An 18,358-nucleotide genomic window follows, 5' to 3' on the forward strand; every position below is an offset into this window, starting at 1 on the left:
TGCAATATAAATCTGGAGCTTGTCTTTTAAGTGAATGAGGGTTAACTAAAACATCAATGGGTACATTTGATGAAAACATATCACCCTGACTCATTAATTTAATGTAAGGCATATCCTGTTCACTAACTAATCGCCCAATTACACCTTTTTGTGAAGTGGGTGTTTGTAACTTATCACCTAAAGATGGTATATATGGTGACACTGTTATCAGAGAAAAACGCCAACTTTGTAGTACTGGTAAATCTACACTATCTATTTTAAAGTACCTAAATGTAATGTAATTAGGATGATGTTCTTTAAAAGCTAAAGAATATTGAGATTTCTTCAACCGTTGTTGCCGTTCAAGGGAAGGGTGGTGTGGATCATTTACTGTAACTCGGTAGTCATTTCGACTCCCTTTTCCATTCTTCGTCCCTGTGGATACTGGAACAGAATCGTCATATATAGGCTCTTTTAAATCCCCAATTTTACCATTCCAAATAAGAGCAAGAGTATTGGCATCTATGTGAACGAATTCTATTTCTCCATTTGTAAAATTAAGCAAACTATTATCTTCTTGACACTTGGGATTAACCCCTTTTAAAATTCCCAACTGAACACCACGTTGAAGTGGGGTATGCTGATCAAAATAGGTCTGACAAAAAGTTGGTAGTGCATTCTGTCCTGATCCATAATTATATCGAACAATTGATGTTTCATAAGAAACACCTGAAAATAACCCACGGTCTATACTATCTTGTTTTACTGTAATACTGTCTTCGGGATTGTGCCAGTTTACTACTGCCACCATAGGATTTTGACAAGGAATGGGTAAAAGTTTACTCATTCGAGATGTTGTGTATAATGTATGAATAACTGTCTTTTGATGAATTTCACCTACAGAATGAGTATTGACAGAAATACCAGCATAATGACGATACGATTGCAGACTGTTACTAATTCGAGGGGGATGGGCAGCATTAGGACGGCTAATCGCTCGAGCATTTGGCCCCATAATATTAGGTATTTTTTCCCGGTCATAACCAATATAGAGTAATTCAAAATCCTCTTTGAGATCACTATTTTCTTTTCTGAGAAAAATCTGAGGTTGCATTTGAGGTGGTAAATAAAAAAATGGATTAGCCTCCATTTGAAAAGTGTCTATTTCCTTAGACGTATAGAGTTGGCCATTGGGTAAAATTTTATAAGACATACGTGGCAGACTGGTGCATATCCACAGTTGATTTTTTTTGTATTCTAATAATTCTATACAGGCGATATTTAATTTCAAAATATATTGAACAAATCGGTATAAATTGTCTACTCCAAATAAACAAACATATTCCCATTGAACTAGAGGCAAATGAGGAAAAAAATGTTGAGCTGCAGAACCATTCTTGATCGAATCTAATGGGAAATTAAACAGTTTATTATGAATAATTATATAGACATATTTAGATTCTAACTGATCAAGTTGTGAAGGATTTCCCACTTGTCTTAGTTGAGGGAGATATGTAAATAAGAATTTATCAGGTTGTGAATTACACATGCTGGTAGAGGCGATTATCACATCAGGTATCATTTCTAATATGATACCACATCGTTGAGGAGTATCAGGTGTATTGAGTAAATCAATGAAACCGACCTCACTTACCGTTATAGATTTAGGCTCTTTGGCTTTGGAATCTTTAGGCAATAATTTTTGTAATCCACATGCCACCAGACATATATTGGCATATGAATTAGATGAATAATTCCGACTAAACCGACCAATTTTATTCCATTCATTATTCCCGCTATTATTAAATGAATTACCACCATTATTTTCATTTAAAGTATTTATACTTGCAGAATTGCTTAATATTTTTGTTTGCGTAATACTCTCATCAATATGACCACACCGAATAGCAGTGGCTTTAACTTTCAAAGGATTAATTGCAATCATAGCTACTCGTGGTCCTGATAATTTTAATCTTATATCATTGTTCCCTTCATTCATATTATTATTATTATTATTATTATTATGATTGGATGTATAATTTTCCAAAATTTTAAGATTATTTTTGTTAGCATCGCTCCTTTTTAATCGATAATATTCCATTAAAACTGTTAAATTTTCTTGAGAAAGTGAATGGTTAAGATCTTTCAAAATTTTAACCACCTTGTTATGGAGTAGTGTAGCATTTACTTTGCGTATAGCTAGATTTAAAAAACAATTAATAAATATTTCACCAGTTGTAAAGATTGCCATATTTCCTAAATGATTAATATCCTGGTTTATATAGGAAGAGAGAAAAGGCCATTTTTTAATCTTAGATTCTTCATAAATAATAACTGCTTTTTCTTTCCTGCTAAAATGAGGACGTCGACGATCTGGCCATATTATCGACTTGATGGAACATACAGATTCACTCACAATGAAATTGCCCGGATAAACGTCAAAGGGGAAGTTTTCACATATAAGACATTTAAACGGGAAATGTGTATTTGGGGGGATTAGCCGATTACTTTGCCAGCACTTCCATTGTTCATAATCAATAGGTCTCTCAGGATCTTCTACCAACATTTGCCACATTTGACCACTTTTCATTACAGGCACTGCAAAATTATACTTGGCATAATCTGCTAGTCGTTTGTCATTATCCCATTCAGGAAGTTGTAGTCCTACCCCTAGTACCAATTTGCGATCTAGATAATATTTTATAAATTGGGATTCATCACTTTTGGATTTTAGTAGATATGGTTGATTACTCAGATGAAATGTTATGCCAGGGTAAATTTTAAATAACTTTTCAAAACTATCATTTTCGATTTGAAGCTTATTGTAGAGACTGTGTCTAAGAAATAATTCTAATTCAGCATCGGCTGAATCAATGATCGAACATTTAGGACAGGGTTTAAGGTTTCCACCAGGTAAAGCCCATTGTCGATGCCGATAATTGAAAATACCTCTTGTGTTAATCATTATTATATAATAATTATATGAAAATGAAATGTAATTTATATTTTAGTTAATAAAAAAAAATATATATTGTAAGTATCTTTTATCCCTGGAATTGAAATACATAGTAAATAGATTTTGTTGAGATTTTTATTACAACAAAAGTCTTAAAACGTAAATAAAATAAAAGTGTAACAGTTTAATTTTAATTTGGCCTATAAACAATTATGTATTTTTTTTTTTGTTTTTTTAGTCGTTACGATTTGAAATATCAATGAGCCATCCTGCTATTATTTTACTAAGGATAGGTTTAATCAAAAATATAGTTAGTAAAATAATTATTCCCAAAATCCAATTATTTTCCCAAAGACTTACTAAAAATAGAATAAAAATAGTTATTATTAATATTTTTTCCATCTGATAATTTATGTATGAAGTTATTTTCTTTTCTTTTAATGATCTTATTTCTGTTTTAAAAGAAGGAATTTCAGTTTCTATTGCAGCATTTTGATGGTCACTTATAATTTCAGTCTCTAATGGATCTTCATTTTCTCTGGATGGTGATGAAGAATGTGTGAGATTTCTTTTTCTTGTTCGTATAGAATTTTCATGGATTAAATTGGGTGGTATACTTAGTGTGTCCAATGTCATTGTTTTCCTATTTTTTATAGTATAAAAAAAGTTATGTAGAACCTACGAGTGTGTGTACGGATGGTGTGAGTGGTAGGTAGGTAGGAAGGATATAATGAGGAAAGTAAAGTTTATTATTTAGGTAGAACCCAAACGAGTGTGTACTTGCTGCAGACAGGAGGGATGGTGTGGGTGGTGGGTAGGCAAAAGGGATACGATGAGGAAAGTTAAAGTTTATTATTTGATGCTTAATGCAAATATTCTTTCTCATCTTCTAAGTTATCATCATTGAGTGAGGGCTAGGGAAGGTGCCAAAATCTTTCTCCATATATCTCTAACAAAACTACCAATTCTGCCTCACCTTCATCCCCTCATAAATGGGAGGATGATGATCTTCACCTTCAATCGACAGCTTCATTATCCAAAAACCTTACATCTCAGCTCGTCACAACCTTACCTAAAGCATCAAACAACAGCAATATTAATCAGATAAGTACAACCCTCTCCCTGCGCCAGAGAACCAAGAAGATTCATCGTCACTGATATTATTGAATTCAGACACAGAAAGTTTATCAGAAGGAAATGGTTGTGGTAAGTAATTTGTATTTTAGTTTTAGTTTTGGACATCAAAATATATTTATTATTTGAAATTTGTTGAAAATTAAGCTATTAAAAATGAATGTTCCTGGTTTCATGGGTTTACGAAAATCCTTGAAAAATCATAAATTCATTATTTTAATTTTCAGGGATTGGTGAACAGATGAAGTTAAAGATGTAAAGTCCAACAACAGTCTTTCCGAACTTCATAGAAGCCGCTCTTCTCCCAACTATATGTGATTGTAAATACTTAGTTATGGTGTTTTTCTTCATGTTACTTGATTTGAAGATTTTTCAGAGACTGACTCTGATAAGCACCTCAATCAATAGCTATTTGAATGATAACATACTGTTTTGTATAGTACTTTAAGATTGATAGAAATATTTTTAATATATGAGAGAAGGAGTTTGAAAAAATAGAGAGACTGATTTCATTCCACATCCTAGTTATATTGTATTTTAGTAAGCAATATAAAATTCGACAGTTTGGTCGAATACAATTGAACAATTTAAATAAATGGCAACGAACATATATAATCATGGTTTTATTGGAATTTTGTCCTAAACAATTGTATTTGGAATGGTAAATAGAAAACTAAATTTCTATAGTATTTTTTTTTTAGAAGGGCATAAAAGGAGATTAATTCTTTTTTTTTTTTAGTCTTATAAAACTTAACAATGAATCGACGTCAACAAATTTGTAAAGACTTTGTCGATGACATAGTTCAGGAGGTGATTGAACCATTAAGTAATCTAGGTTCTGGGTCTGATAAAAATGTGGATATTAATTTTATTGTTTTAAAAATGAAAGAAGATCCCTCTAAATTTGTAAATACATTACTGGATTCTGTTACTAATAATATATTAGACTATTATTATAATAGAAGTCAAAATGTACCAATGTCAACTGTTCCATCACCCAAAAGAAAGATAAAAAAAAAACACATATATTATCAAATGAAGAGGATGAATTAATTAAAATTGAAATTTTAGGGAAAGCAGTTTTAAACATTTTTTCTCTTCATAATGAATATAATCGTATTAAGGATAGTATTGTAAATCAACATATGCAATCAAAATCACCCAAAAAACAAAAAATACAGTTACCACCAATATTAAAGGACGATGAAACTGTAGATATGATCAAACTCTTCAATTCCTTCCATTCAACCGTTTTGAAATACCTTTTGAAAACAATACATAAAATAATTACAGAAGTTTATGGAATAAAACTCTGTGAAGATTTAACTAAGCTAGTTAATTCTAAAAGTTATCCATATTTTTTATTTGAATATTTTCTTAGACATCAATCATCAAGCGACGATATTAAACGGCAGTTAGAGTGTCTTAAACATTCAAGTATACTAGTCTATAACTGGATAATTCAAAATTGTATTGATATTAAAATTAAACCCGAAAATGAAAGTTAAATGTAATTTAATAATCGATGAAATATTAGCAAATGCTATTTTTGTAAATGGTAGAGAAATTCTACAAAATAAAATTTTAATGGCCTATGCAGCTCATAAATATTCGATGTTTAAAAACAATGGTAAATTGTATTCTGCTACGGAAATTATACATTCATGTATCAAGACTAATCGTAACCTACCCCCTCATAAAATTTCTATTTCATTTGAGGCTATAATGAGGGTAGGACAGAATACTGACCAAAATTTAATTTGTAAAAATACTCATTTTGTAGAAGAACGTGAATGTCGGCGTCATGTGGATATTGCACATCCACTTATTCAAGCTCATTTAGCTCCCTTGGGTGAACTATCCATACAATATATTTCTAGGGTTTTAGAAATGCGGATTGGAGACTATCGCCTAATTATTGAACCACAACAGAATAGATATTTTATTCAATATAAGAAATTCCGTGACAAAAAAGTGGTTTTTCGTTTAGATTCCCTCACATTAGAATTTGTTTATATTAGTGATGAAGGGGAATCTTTTTACGATGCCCAGTATATACAACATAATAGTAGTGATGATAGCAGTGGGGAAAGCATGTTAGTAGGTATGGCTAGCTTTCTTGATGGAAGTGATCTTTGTATAAAAACAACTTACCTCCTAGATTATTCAACCAAAACAGTTCTATATCATCGATACATTCCTAATGATCATACCCAAATATTCCCTTTCACTTTAGAAACAGAAGATTTACAACAAAGTGAGACAGGACCTGCTTTAACAATGAATACTGAGGGTGTACCTACAATATCACCGCCTTCGGGAACTTCAATTTACTGGTATACTTCTTGGAGATTAGAAGCTCAACTTCCTTTAAATCTTAGTATGTATCAACATGTTCATGAAGATAGTACTCCCCATCATCCAACTCCGTCTGAAAGTTTGAATCAATCTCCTGTTTATATATTCCCTAAGTTGGATGGTAATAATGGAATTTTACGTTTTTACCCAAGTCATTTTGTTATTTCAAATCCTCTGATGTTATCGACATCACATCCACATTTAATACCCCAACATATTCTCCATTCTTTGATCGATTTCATTTTTACAGTAGAAACTGATCTATACTCTATAAACAATAATTCATCTTCCTTTATGGTACATAATTATCGACCAGTTGCCATTATAGACATTGTCTCTACGGCTTTTAATGCTGCAGAAAGGATGAATATATTACAAGTATTACGAGCCCATTTTAGAAATGATTTAGCACCTTATTACATTTTCTTTCAAGGGGAATTAAGCATATCCAAACCATCAATATCCCCATCATTACCATTTGAAAATTTTCATGATGGTGAGATATATGAGGTGTTGTTAAATAACAACAGAAACATTATAAAGGTTTGCCGACATCGCCCAGATAAATCTCGAGCGAATCCACTTAACACAGTTAATATTATATTGGGTATTCAAAAGTTAGAAGAAAGTTTTTTGGAAGTATAATCAGGAGTACGCTTGTGCTGGAAGAAGAAGGATAGTGGATGGTTTGTTGTTCAGGGAGGAATCATTGTGATTTAATGAAATCCATAACTATAAATAATTTTTATTATTATACGAGGAATGAACATTTTCATGACGGGTTTGTAAGAAAAAAAAGGGTGACTGGTTGCGGACCGGACCGAGGGGTTGCTGGGCCCCGGGGTTGTCCTAATATGGCCTCAAGCAATTTGACCACCACCACCAGGACCAGGACCTTCAAGAACAATACTTCCACTACTAGAACCAGAACCTCAAAAAGCACCACCACCACCACAGCCAGGACCAGAACTACCAAGAGCATCACCATTACCGCCAGGACCAGTGCATCCAAGAGCGCCATCATCACCGCCGCCAGAACTTGTGCCTCCAAGAACAACACCACTAAGGCCATTGCTGCAAGCACCAGCTTATCCATTGTAATCTGTGATAGAATGAGAGAAAGATATTCTTTATCTGTATATTTATAATGGTTTCACGAAAATAAACACAGATAGGATGGGGTGGAGAGCCAAGTGCAAGTACCATAAAAAAAAGTATCTATCTTACATTATTAAGATGAAATTTGGGAAAATCATAGATACCACTACTCACACTTTATCCACACACACACACCAGTGACAACGCCTACCAGAACCCCCATCATCATCATCTTCTTGTAAATCATCGCTGTTGTTATTTATTTGAAAATTATGCATTTTTTGTTTCAATTATATACATTCAAAATTCCCACCTATGTCTTTTTCTTACTCAAAATGTAACATATTTTTTTTTTTTTTTTTTAAGTGATTTTTTCTTATAAAGAAAAATCTATTGTAAATGGGATATAAAAAACTATGAATAAAAAATATAGAAATTTTCCTTTGGGAAAATTTAAGAGTAAATTAGAATATCGTGTATATAAATCTATATTTTATCATTTAACAAGAAAACAAAAAAATAATAATATCAAAGTAGATATAAACAAAAGAGGACTATTAAAAAATAACAAACTATTTGAAATTGATATATATTTCTCAGATTTACAATTAGGTATAGAAATTCAAGGTCCTACTCATTATATAGACATTGAACAAATTAACAGAGATTTAAAAAAAAAAAATGTTTAATAAAATTGGGATTATTTTGTTATATGTAGGATTTAATACTGTAAAGCATGATATACTAACTTGTTTAAATATTATTACTAAAAAGATAATTAGTTAAAAAATAAGGTATGTAAATCAAATCATATATAGATTTTTCAAGGAAATCCGGCTGAGTCGGTCCATTTATCAGCTGGGCAAGTCTATTGTAATGTATATGATGACAGGATGTAAGAGAGATACCCACACTATCTTGTGCATTCTAATAAGGGACGGAGAGGAGATAAGTCGGTCTAAGCTGGGTTAAGAGTTACTCCAACGCGCATCTTTAGCTAATCCTCAAAATCATCTCTTGAAGGTATTATATAACATTTACATTATTTATATCAAAAAATCATAATCTTGTTATTTAACATTGTATTATATATATATTTCTGAGCTTATAATATACAAAGACCTATTTTTTTGGTCATTTTCAGATAATTATAAAATGATGGTGATGTTGGTGGTATTGTGGGTGTTGGTTGTTGGAACTGTATTCAATCAATCAATCATCGTGGGAGTGTGATTCTTTATTTATGTTTTCTTTTCAGACCTGAACCTAAACGTGTACTTGTCAAATAGAGGATAATGGAGGAGAGAAAAGAAAAAATGAAAAAGGAAGTTCAATTTAATCCACATATAACGATACGATATTTATATGTATGGGCATATGCCTATCAGAAAGCTAGAATAGATGGTAAAATGTGGAACACAGCTGCTGCAGATCGGGATCGTTTCAAGATGCGATGTGTGAACACTTCAAAAATTCTAAATGATGCAAGAATATTTGACAAGGATCATAGAGAAAAGGTTTATTTAGAGCGAATAAAAGAGATATAGAAATTAAATATCCTTTATTTAATTCCTATCTTATAAAATTTAGTAGTATAGAGGGGGGGTGGGACAAAAACTGGTTGTATCATTTTATTTAAAAGTTAGGTAACCACCTAACACTAGGACAATTTGTCTTAACATTATATTATATTGATCATGTCTTCGTTATCCATCTGACCATTACTATAACACCAATATATCAACATAATAAATATTAACAAAGCCAAAACTTTGTGAATTTTACACATCATCTCATTTTCATTGATTGATTTACTTCCCACATCTTGTTTGTTAGATGAAGATTGACTTGAAGAAACAAATAATATTGTAAACTAACACTTGGAGAGAGATAGAGAGAGAGAGCAGGTCTAAATAAACCCTTGCTCTTCTTGTTGAGGGTAGTCACCTACTACTCAGGCAGTGTGATTGTGCTGGGTTTTTCTTTGACAAAACACATCCCAGTGAGTCATCCTCTTCTCTTCCCTTCATTGTAAATATATAAATATATAACATAGGGTAGGAGAAAAAGAGAGAGAAAGAGAGAGAGAGAGAGAGAAAAATATATTCTCAAATGGTTATTGATCAGTTAAATAATTATAAAAACATAATGAAAATACCTCTCAAGTCTGTATCAGTCTGACTGGATTGGTATATAAGAGAGTTTGCCAGGCTATGCAAATCATTACAGGTTCGCCATACTTCATGGACACTTCATTCTGAGTAGTAAAACAACAATCACACAATCAAAAGCACATTCAACATTTAATGTTTCTTCAACCCCAACCCCATACGTATGTTGTATAATTTACTTAAGTCTATTATAACAAAGTTAATTATAACAAAGTTAATTATTAAGTAATAAAAATAAAGTATATCATATTACTATAATGTAATAAGAGTCAATGTATATATTATAAATCAGAATAATTATATAAATTAATTTATTTTATTTTATTTTCAGGTGGAAGTGAGATAATTCTCTTAGAGATGTCACTTGATCAAACAAAAACCCATACAACAGATCAAACAAAAACCCATACAACAAACAACTTTTTTTTATGTGATGTATGTGGAAAAAAATATAGTACAATGAGAACACTAACAGTCCATTTCACAACTCACACAAAGAAGACTATCCTTTTTACAATTCATACCTGGTAAAACTCCAAAGTGCAGTGAATGTGAAAAAACAAACAAACAACACATTAGAGAAAAATGGTTTTCATGTGACGTATGTAGAAAAAAATTCCTTAAAAAATGCGACTTGACTAGACATATGGGAACACACAGAGTAAAACGGTTAAAATGTCAATTGTGTGGGAATAGATTTAGGGATGAATATAACTTGACCCTACATTTGAAATCAATACACATGATTCAGCCTTTGAAAACAAATAGTGAAAAAAAATATGATATATGTGGAAACAAACAGCAAATCAGTCCCAAATCTTTAAACAACTTTTTTACTTGTTTTGAATGTGGAACTGTATTTAAAAGCATAACCAGCCTGGATGAACATTTGTTGGAACAGTTTACCAAAGATATATCAGCTTTAGATTTGATAACTCCAGACATTCATTTTCAGACGTTTTTTGAAAACTAAAAAGTGTATTGGAACATTGACCAAATCTTTAAACAAATTTTTTACTTGTTTCTGGTGGTAACTGGCACCTCAAGGAACATATAAAAGGAGTAGAAATATTAATGAGATTATTAATTCTGTCGGAGTGAGAGTAAACACAGATATATATCTCTCCTACCTGAACTTCTTTTCTATTACCACCACATTTTTTTTGAATATATTATGTTCATTTTGGATCTACACTAGCTGCTGGATATGACTTGTACAGGTATAGTTGGAATTTACTTTTTTTTTTTTTTAATTTATGACTTATTTAGATTTAAATATATTTTAATTACCAAATATGTAATATATTTTAATTAACAATCTACCTTTTGCTTCAGTGCTGCCTACGATGTTACTGTGCCAGCACAAGGAAAAGGTGTAATCAAGATAGATATTCAAGTAAAAGTACCAGAAGGTTGTTATGAAGAATAGCTCCAAGATCTGGTCTTACTTTTTTTTGTTTTTTTGTTTTTAATCACATTGATGTTAGGGATGGTGTCATTGATAGTGAAATGTTTCTGTGGTTCTCTTCAGTTATTCTAAAGTATATTTTATTGTGAAAAAGAGAGATCGAATTTCACAACTAATTTGTGAACGAATATTTATTCCTAATTTGTTAGAGGAAGTTTAGGACATTGAGTATACCAAATGCCCCTGTGCCGCAAACTTTTTTTTTTTTTTGAATCAACAGAAATTAGTAGTAGTAGTAGTAATCAAACAACTAGCTAAATATACAGTGTGAATTAGTGATTCTCAACGATTACAGTGATAAGAGTGAGTAACTTATGTGTTAATGAAATGACTGAGGCGGTCTGCCTAAGGAGGCGGTTGTTATTTCCTAAAACATGCCTACTGAACTTCAATGAAAAGATGGTGTGGACTGTACGTTTAGCTATGGAGTATTCAGATTTTAAACCAGTGTTCAAGGAGGGTCAGGGTCTTCAGCAGCCATATATCACAGTTGGAACAGAAGAGGCAGTTAAACATTTAACTACAGATGGCTTTCAGAATATTGTGATGGTTGTTCCAGAAGAAGGTATTTTCACAAAGGTCATACTTTTCAAATATCCAACTTACTTGGATCCCGATCATCTCCTTTACAATGACAGTGTTGTTTGGGTAAAGAGAAACATTGTTCATTATAAAAAACAAAGTCAGGTTATAGCTTTAATAAAAGGTGAGGCTCCTAAAAAAATTTTTGTACAAGGACTAGGCTATAGAAAAGTTTCAAAATACCAAGAGAAGCCAAAATTATGCCTGAAGTGTTATTATTGGGGGCATTTGGTTTTGAAATGTCAGTACGACCCCAGGTGTAAGTACTGTGGTAATAAACATGACTCTAAAGAGTGTACAAAGAAACAAAAATTTCCATTTTGTTGTAATTGTAGAGGTAAGCATACTCCTTGGTCTTATCTATGCCCCATGAATCCTATAAATGCTGTTGCAGGGGGGTGGTATTCTGCCAGCTAAGGGGAAACAAACTAGCTAGGCCCACACAACTGAAAGTCCTAAAGTCCTGTAGTATACAAATGTAACCTAATTACTACTATTATATTGAATTTTTTGTAGTAACTTTACTAAACTAATCTATGCCTTTGAGATATGTATGTATGTATGTATGTAAGCATCTTTCCCATTCAAAACAATATATAATTAACAAATTATAATGTTCGATAATTAAAGGATAATTGGATTAATAAAAGAAAACAAATTAAAAAATATATTTTTTTTGATTTATAGAGGGATATAAAAGAGGAGGTACTCCTGTTCAATTCACTTGACACAGATGTCAGTAGCATATTATATACCTTGGGCAAAAGTTTATGTTGTGACTACCGGGCACACTGATTACCTTTGTCGACATGAACAATTTGAGAAAGAATGAGTCAAATAAAAGAAGGTGGTTATCACTCAGACGAGATATGAAGCCAATCTTCATAGACAGGATGAATGACTGGTTCAGGGAATACCAAATCCCAGAAGATATTGATACATTTGTTGATGACCTTAATCACCAAATTGAAAGTTGTCTTAGAATTCAGCGCCGTACGCCTCGACGAAGACCCCCTCGGAAGAAAATGCCTCGAGGCAAAGATCCACAGAGTAAAGCTGAAGAATTAATTCACATGTGGAGTAAGGCAGCATCCTCATCCTCCCTCTCAACGGAAATCGTCATGGAACAGATCCTGCTACAGAATGACAGAAGAACTAGAATAGCGAGAGCACAGTCTAGTGAGGACGAATATGGAGAACCTATCACAGCCCAGGAAGTAAGGGCGGCTGTTAAGAGAGGTAAAATTACAGCACCTGGTGAGGATGGCATTACCTACGACATACTTAATGCACTTGTGTGAAGTGCCTGGGAATCCACTACTCCTATTGTTTAACAAATCATTCCTAAATGGAGTTCTGCCCACACAATGGAAACACGCCAAAATTGTTCCCATACCAAAACCGAATGACCCTGGCAATTACAGACCTATCAGTCTCGTGTCATGTACTTGCAAGATGCTGGAAAAGATCATCCTAAAACGACTGTTACACAAAATAGGTAGGTTTGGGGAAGGAGTCAATGGATATGTCAAAGGACGGAGCACAGCCAATTGTATAATTAATTACCTGGTTAATGACACGGCTAGGTACTCTGTATTTGTTGACATAAAAGGAGCCTTCGACAAAGCCCAGGGAATTGCGATCCTGGACGAGCTTGCATGTATGGGTGTCAAGGGGAGACTCATGAAATGGATTGAAGACTACCTCACAGGGAGGAAAGCTAAGGTCTACTTCAATGGAGCAATCTCAAGAACAATGAATATGGAACTCGGGACCCCCCAAGGAGGAGTCTTAAGCCCTACACTATTCAATGTACTTATGAATGCAATTGCCAATATTGATTTTCCTGAAGGAACACAACTAGTGGGATATGCAGATGATGTCCTAATACAAGCTCCCACCTTTGATAAAATAAAACAGGCCATTGAACTCCTTGGAAGGAAATGTATTGAGCTCGGTTTCACTCTCTCCACAAACAAGACAAAAGCATACTCCCATCGCAAGCGGAGAGAAAATGAAGAACTGCAAATTAATGGTGTAACACTTGAATGGGTTGACCACTATCGGTACCTTGGCGTCACCGTCGGCTCAAACAAGGGAAAGAAAGAGGAGCTCAATCAAATCATAGGAACATGCAAAAGTCGACTCAGGGAACTGAAACTGAAAGCTATGACTTGGAATGATGGCCATGGAGCCTCTATTGCTGTACTTAAAATGATGTACACAAACTATGTACGCTCCGTCATTGACAACGCAGCACCTGTTTTATGTACTTATTCACAAAGTGATATGAATAGGCTAGAAAGCATACAGGATGAAGCCATTTCAATCATTCTTGGAGTTCCAAAGAAAAAAACTGCTGAAATGTCCAATCTACAAAAAGAGTTATTATCCCTTCCCAGTATTAAAGAAAGAATTGTGGAACTGAATGCTAAGCTTGCAATTAGGATTGCCAGAGATCCCCATTATAATGACATGGCTAAAAAAAAATTGAGCTCTGTGCTACTTTCAGGGGGAAACAAGAGAAGCAAAAAATGGCATCACAGAGCAGTCGGCTACCTTGAAGATCTTCACCTACTTCAACAAGCTCGTGAGCTCATGCCTGTAGAAAGATTACCTCCCTGGGTGGATCCCCTGAATGACTCGTGCAGGATTATCATCAATGATATGGTAAAGAAAAAAACCAACATGGTACACAAAGAAATAAGCCACAAGTATCTTAAGGAAATTTATAATGAAGCTGGAGATGAACTAGATCAAATCTTCACTGATGGGTCATCTAATCCTATTAATGGCCGGGCGGGTGCAGCATACACGGTAATTAAGAAGGATGATGTATTTTTTCCTCCCAAAAATGAGGAAAAAGCGCGCATTGAGAACTATACCTCTTCAACACAAGCAGAGTTAACTGCCATTGCTATGGCGTTAAGGTATATTATTGAACAGAATACTACTGGTGCAGTGATTTGCACCGATTCGAGAGCAGCACTGCAAAGCCTAAATAAAGATCGGGACGAGAATCTTTCAATAGTCGCTGAAATTAAGAGAGTTGTGAAGGTACTAACCAACCAGGGAAGAGTTGTCAAGTTCCTGTGGATTCCCTCCCATGTTGGAATCTATGGAAATGAACGCGCAGATGTGTTGGCAGCTGAAGGCGCTGAGGGAGACCATATTGAATACTTCATACCCAAGACTCTTCTAGAAATTAGAAGTATTATTAGGGAACATCATCGTCATCTCAATCATTATGAAACCCCCCAAAAAAGAGAATGTGGTGGTTGCGGGAGAGAATTAATAATAGAGAAAAAACATCTTGGATACAAATGTCCACACGTACAGCAGCTTTTTGTTAACAACATATAATAAAGATGATTTATAATGTATCTTATCTACCATTTGACAGAGGCTGTTTACCTTGGAGACTGGTTGGAAATATATGAATTGAATTTCAAATCTTATTGTTCCTTCTATTACATTTTTATATATGACTAATAAATACTTCTATAATTATTAACACAATATTATTATTATCCCTTTCACCAGATGGAATTATTATGTTCATAAAGAGTTAAGGATTACAGGTTACCAAATTATACATTCACTCTTCCAATTAGAATGAGTAATAATGTTTTTTTTTAATGGTTTATAATCATTTCAAAATAAAATAAATGATCCATATTCTTTTTTGACTCACAGTTTTGTTATAAGACAGAGCAGCTGCACACTTGCTTTACAGTTGCTCAGTTGCTCTCTCTCCACGTGACCAGGTTTGCGTTCTCTCTCTCTCTTTCTCTCTTCACACAATTAGGTCAATGTTTTTAATAATATTCCTTTACATAACGGATTTTTATTTAGTTAAAATCTAGCCAAGGAAACCTGGTCCCAAATTCAAGAGTACTTAGAAGTAACATTTTCGTTCCCCAGGATAGTGTGCTGAGAGCATGGATGGAGATCATGAGACGTTCCTCTTCACCAGTGAGAGCGTAGGCGAAGGCCACCCCGACAAAATTTGCGATCAGATCAGCGACGCAGTGCTTGATGCCCATCTTAGCCAGGACCCTGACGCCAAAGTTGCTTGTGAAACGTGTACCAAAACTGGTATGATCCTGATCTGTGGGGAGATTACGTCCAAGGCCCAAGTTAATTATCAACAAATTGTGCGTGATATTGTTAAGAAAATTGGTTTTGATGATTCACGAAAGGGCTTTGACTACAAGACCTGTAATATTCTTCTGGCCCTGGAGCAAAAGTGTGCGGAGATTGCTAATGGTGTACACATCGGGCGCAGTGATGACAACACTGGTTCAGGGGACCAGGGACTGATGTTTGGTTATGCCACTGATGAGACCGACGAGTGCATGCCCTTAACTATTATGCTGGCACACCGTCTCAATCAGAAGATTGCAGAGCTGCGAAGAGATGGGACGTTCTGGTGGGCGCGACCTGACTGTAAGACTCAAGTCACATGCCAGTATGCCTTCGATCAAGGAGCTGTTATTCCCAAAAGAGTGAACACTGTTGTCGCTTCTGTACAGCACTCGGAACAAATTACTGTCGAAGCTTTGCGTGACGAGGTTATAGAGAAGGTCATCAAGGTCATTATTCCTGAAAAATATATAGATACTCAAACGAAATACCACATCAACCCTTGCGGAGAATTAATCATGGGTGGACCTCAAGGTAACGTTGGGCTAACTGGTAGGAAAATCATCGTTGACACTTACGGTGGGTGGGGCGCTCACGGCGGGGGAGCATTCTCTGGCAAAGATTACACAAAGATTGACCGCTCAGCGGCCTATGCCGCCCGATGGGTTGCCAAGTCACTGGTGAAAAACAAATTATGTAGACGCTGTTTGGTTCAGGTATCTTACGCCATTAGTGTTGTGCACCCCATAAGCATCAGCATCTTCCACTATGGCACCTCACAGTACACATCAAAACAGCTTCTGAAGATTGTTAACCACAACTTTGATCTACGACTAGGACATATTGTCAAGGAGCTGGGCTTAAAGAGACCAATTTACAGTGATACGTCGTGTTATGGACATTTTGGACGGCAACAGTTCTCTTGGGAGCAGCCCAAGAAGTTGACCATCCCTGAATTTTAGAGTCAAATAATTCTTAAGGATGACTATCATTTTTACGTTTTTCATCAAGTCCCTGTTAATATGGGAGAACACTATGTCTATGCTTGATTCACAACTCTCCTAAACACGAGAGTGAAGTTATACAACTTGAGAACACTTTCCCACCAGGAGACTTGAACCCTAGCCAGCACAGAAGCCTGGTGGGAACCTTTAATTTTATATTCAATTGATAGTTTTATATACTTTTTTGACGTTTTATATACCAGAGTATATAAAATCTCCGGGCCTTTTATATATCAGAGTAAATAAAATTAAAATGACTCTATAAGACCAGCGTCTGGGTCAAGATAAATACGTTTTCTTCCACTAAACTGAATCCAGTTTTTTTATCTTTTTTTCGGTGGGGGGTTCTATGTGATCCTCCTCCTCCTCCTCCAACTGTTTGTGGTTCTCCTCCTCCTCCTCCTCCTTCTCCTCCTCCAACTGTTTGTGGGTCTCCTCCTCCTCCTCCTCCTCCTCTCCTCCAACTGTTTGTGGGTCTCCTCCTCCTCCTTCTCCTCCAACTGTTTGTGGGTCTCCTCCTCCTCTCCTCTCCTCCTCCTTCTCCTCCTCCAACTGTTTGTGGGTCTCCTCCTCCTCCTTCTCCTCCTCCAACTGTTTGTGGGTCTCCTCCTCCTCCTCCTCCTCCTCCTCCTTCTCCTCCTCCAACTGTTTGTGGGTCTCCTCCTCCTCCTCCTCCTCTTCCTCCTCCTTCTCCTTCAACTGTTTGTGGGTCTCCTCCTCCTCCTCCTTCTCCTCCTCCAACTGTTTGTGGGTCTCCTCCTCCTCCTCTCCTCCTCTCTCCTCCTCCAACTGTTTGTGGTCTCCTCCTCCTCCTCCTCCTCCTCTCCTCCTTCTCCTCCTCCTCCAACTGTTTGTGGGTCTCCTCCTCCTCCTCCTCCTCTCCTCCTTCTCCTCCTCCAACTGTTTGTGGGTCTCCTCCTCCTCCTCCTCCTCCTCCTTCTCCTCCTCCAACTGTTTGTGGGTCTCCTCCTCCTCCTCCTCCTCCTCCTCCTCCTCCTCCCTTCTACTGTTTGTGAAGTTTTTACCTTTCCTACTCCTTCTCCTGCATTTTGTAATTCTCCTCCTCCATGTGATTCTTTTGTTTGTTCTTCTTTCTCGACTTCCACATAAATGTTAAATTTAATGCTAGCAAATGTGTCTGAGGAATTAATATTCTTAGCTAACATTTTACATTCCACCTCATTATGACCGTCTTCGAGTTCAAGTTTCATAACCACGAATGGGGGTAGTGAATTTTCTTTCATTGGGAAACTGTCCGAATAAAATCCACAATTAAATATATCTTGACTTGCAGCATGGGTACATGATATCAACAATTTGTTCATGTAAAATCGTTTTCCTTCCTTTCGACATTTTTTACGTGATGCATCTAAATTGTTCTTTAATTTGACGTCTTTTATTTCACGTCGATCTGTATAAATATCAGGTGTGAAATTATGGAAATTCCATGGAAATATTAATA

General features: G+C 35.1%; 1 pseudogene; it reads left to right on the top strand.

Moving 5' to 3' along the window:
- The first annotated feature begins 14,434 nt into the window (after positions 1-14,434).
- LOC138371007 (S-adenosylmethionine synthase pseudogene) lies at positions 14,435-17,088 on the top strand (annotated as a pseudogene).
- The last annotated feature ends 1,270 nt before the right edge of the window (positions 17,089-18,358 follow it).

This window comes from Procambarus clarkii, chromosome 34, assembly GCF_040958095.1.
Source record: "Procambarus clarkii isolate CNS0578487 chromosome 34, FALCON_Pclarkii_2.0, whole genome shotgun sequence".
Classification (NCBI taxonomy): Eukaryota; Metazoa; Arthropoda; class Malacostraca; order Decapoda; family Cambaridae; genus Procambarus; species Procambarus clarkii.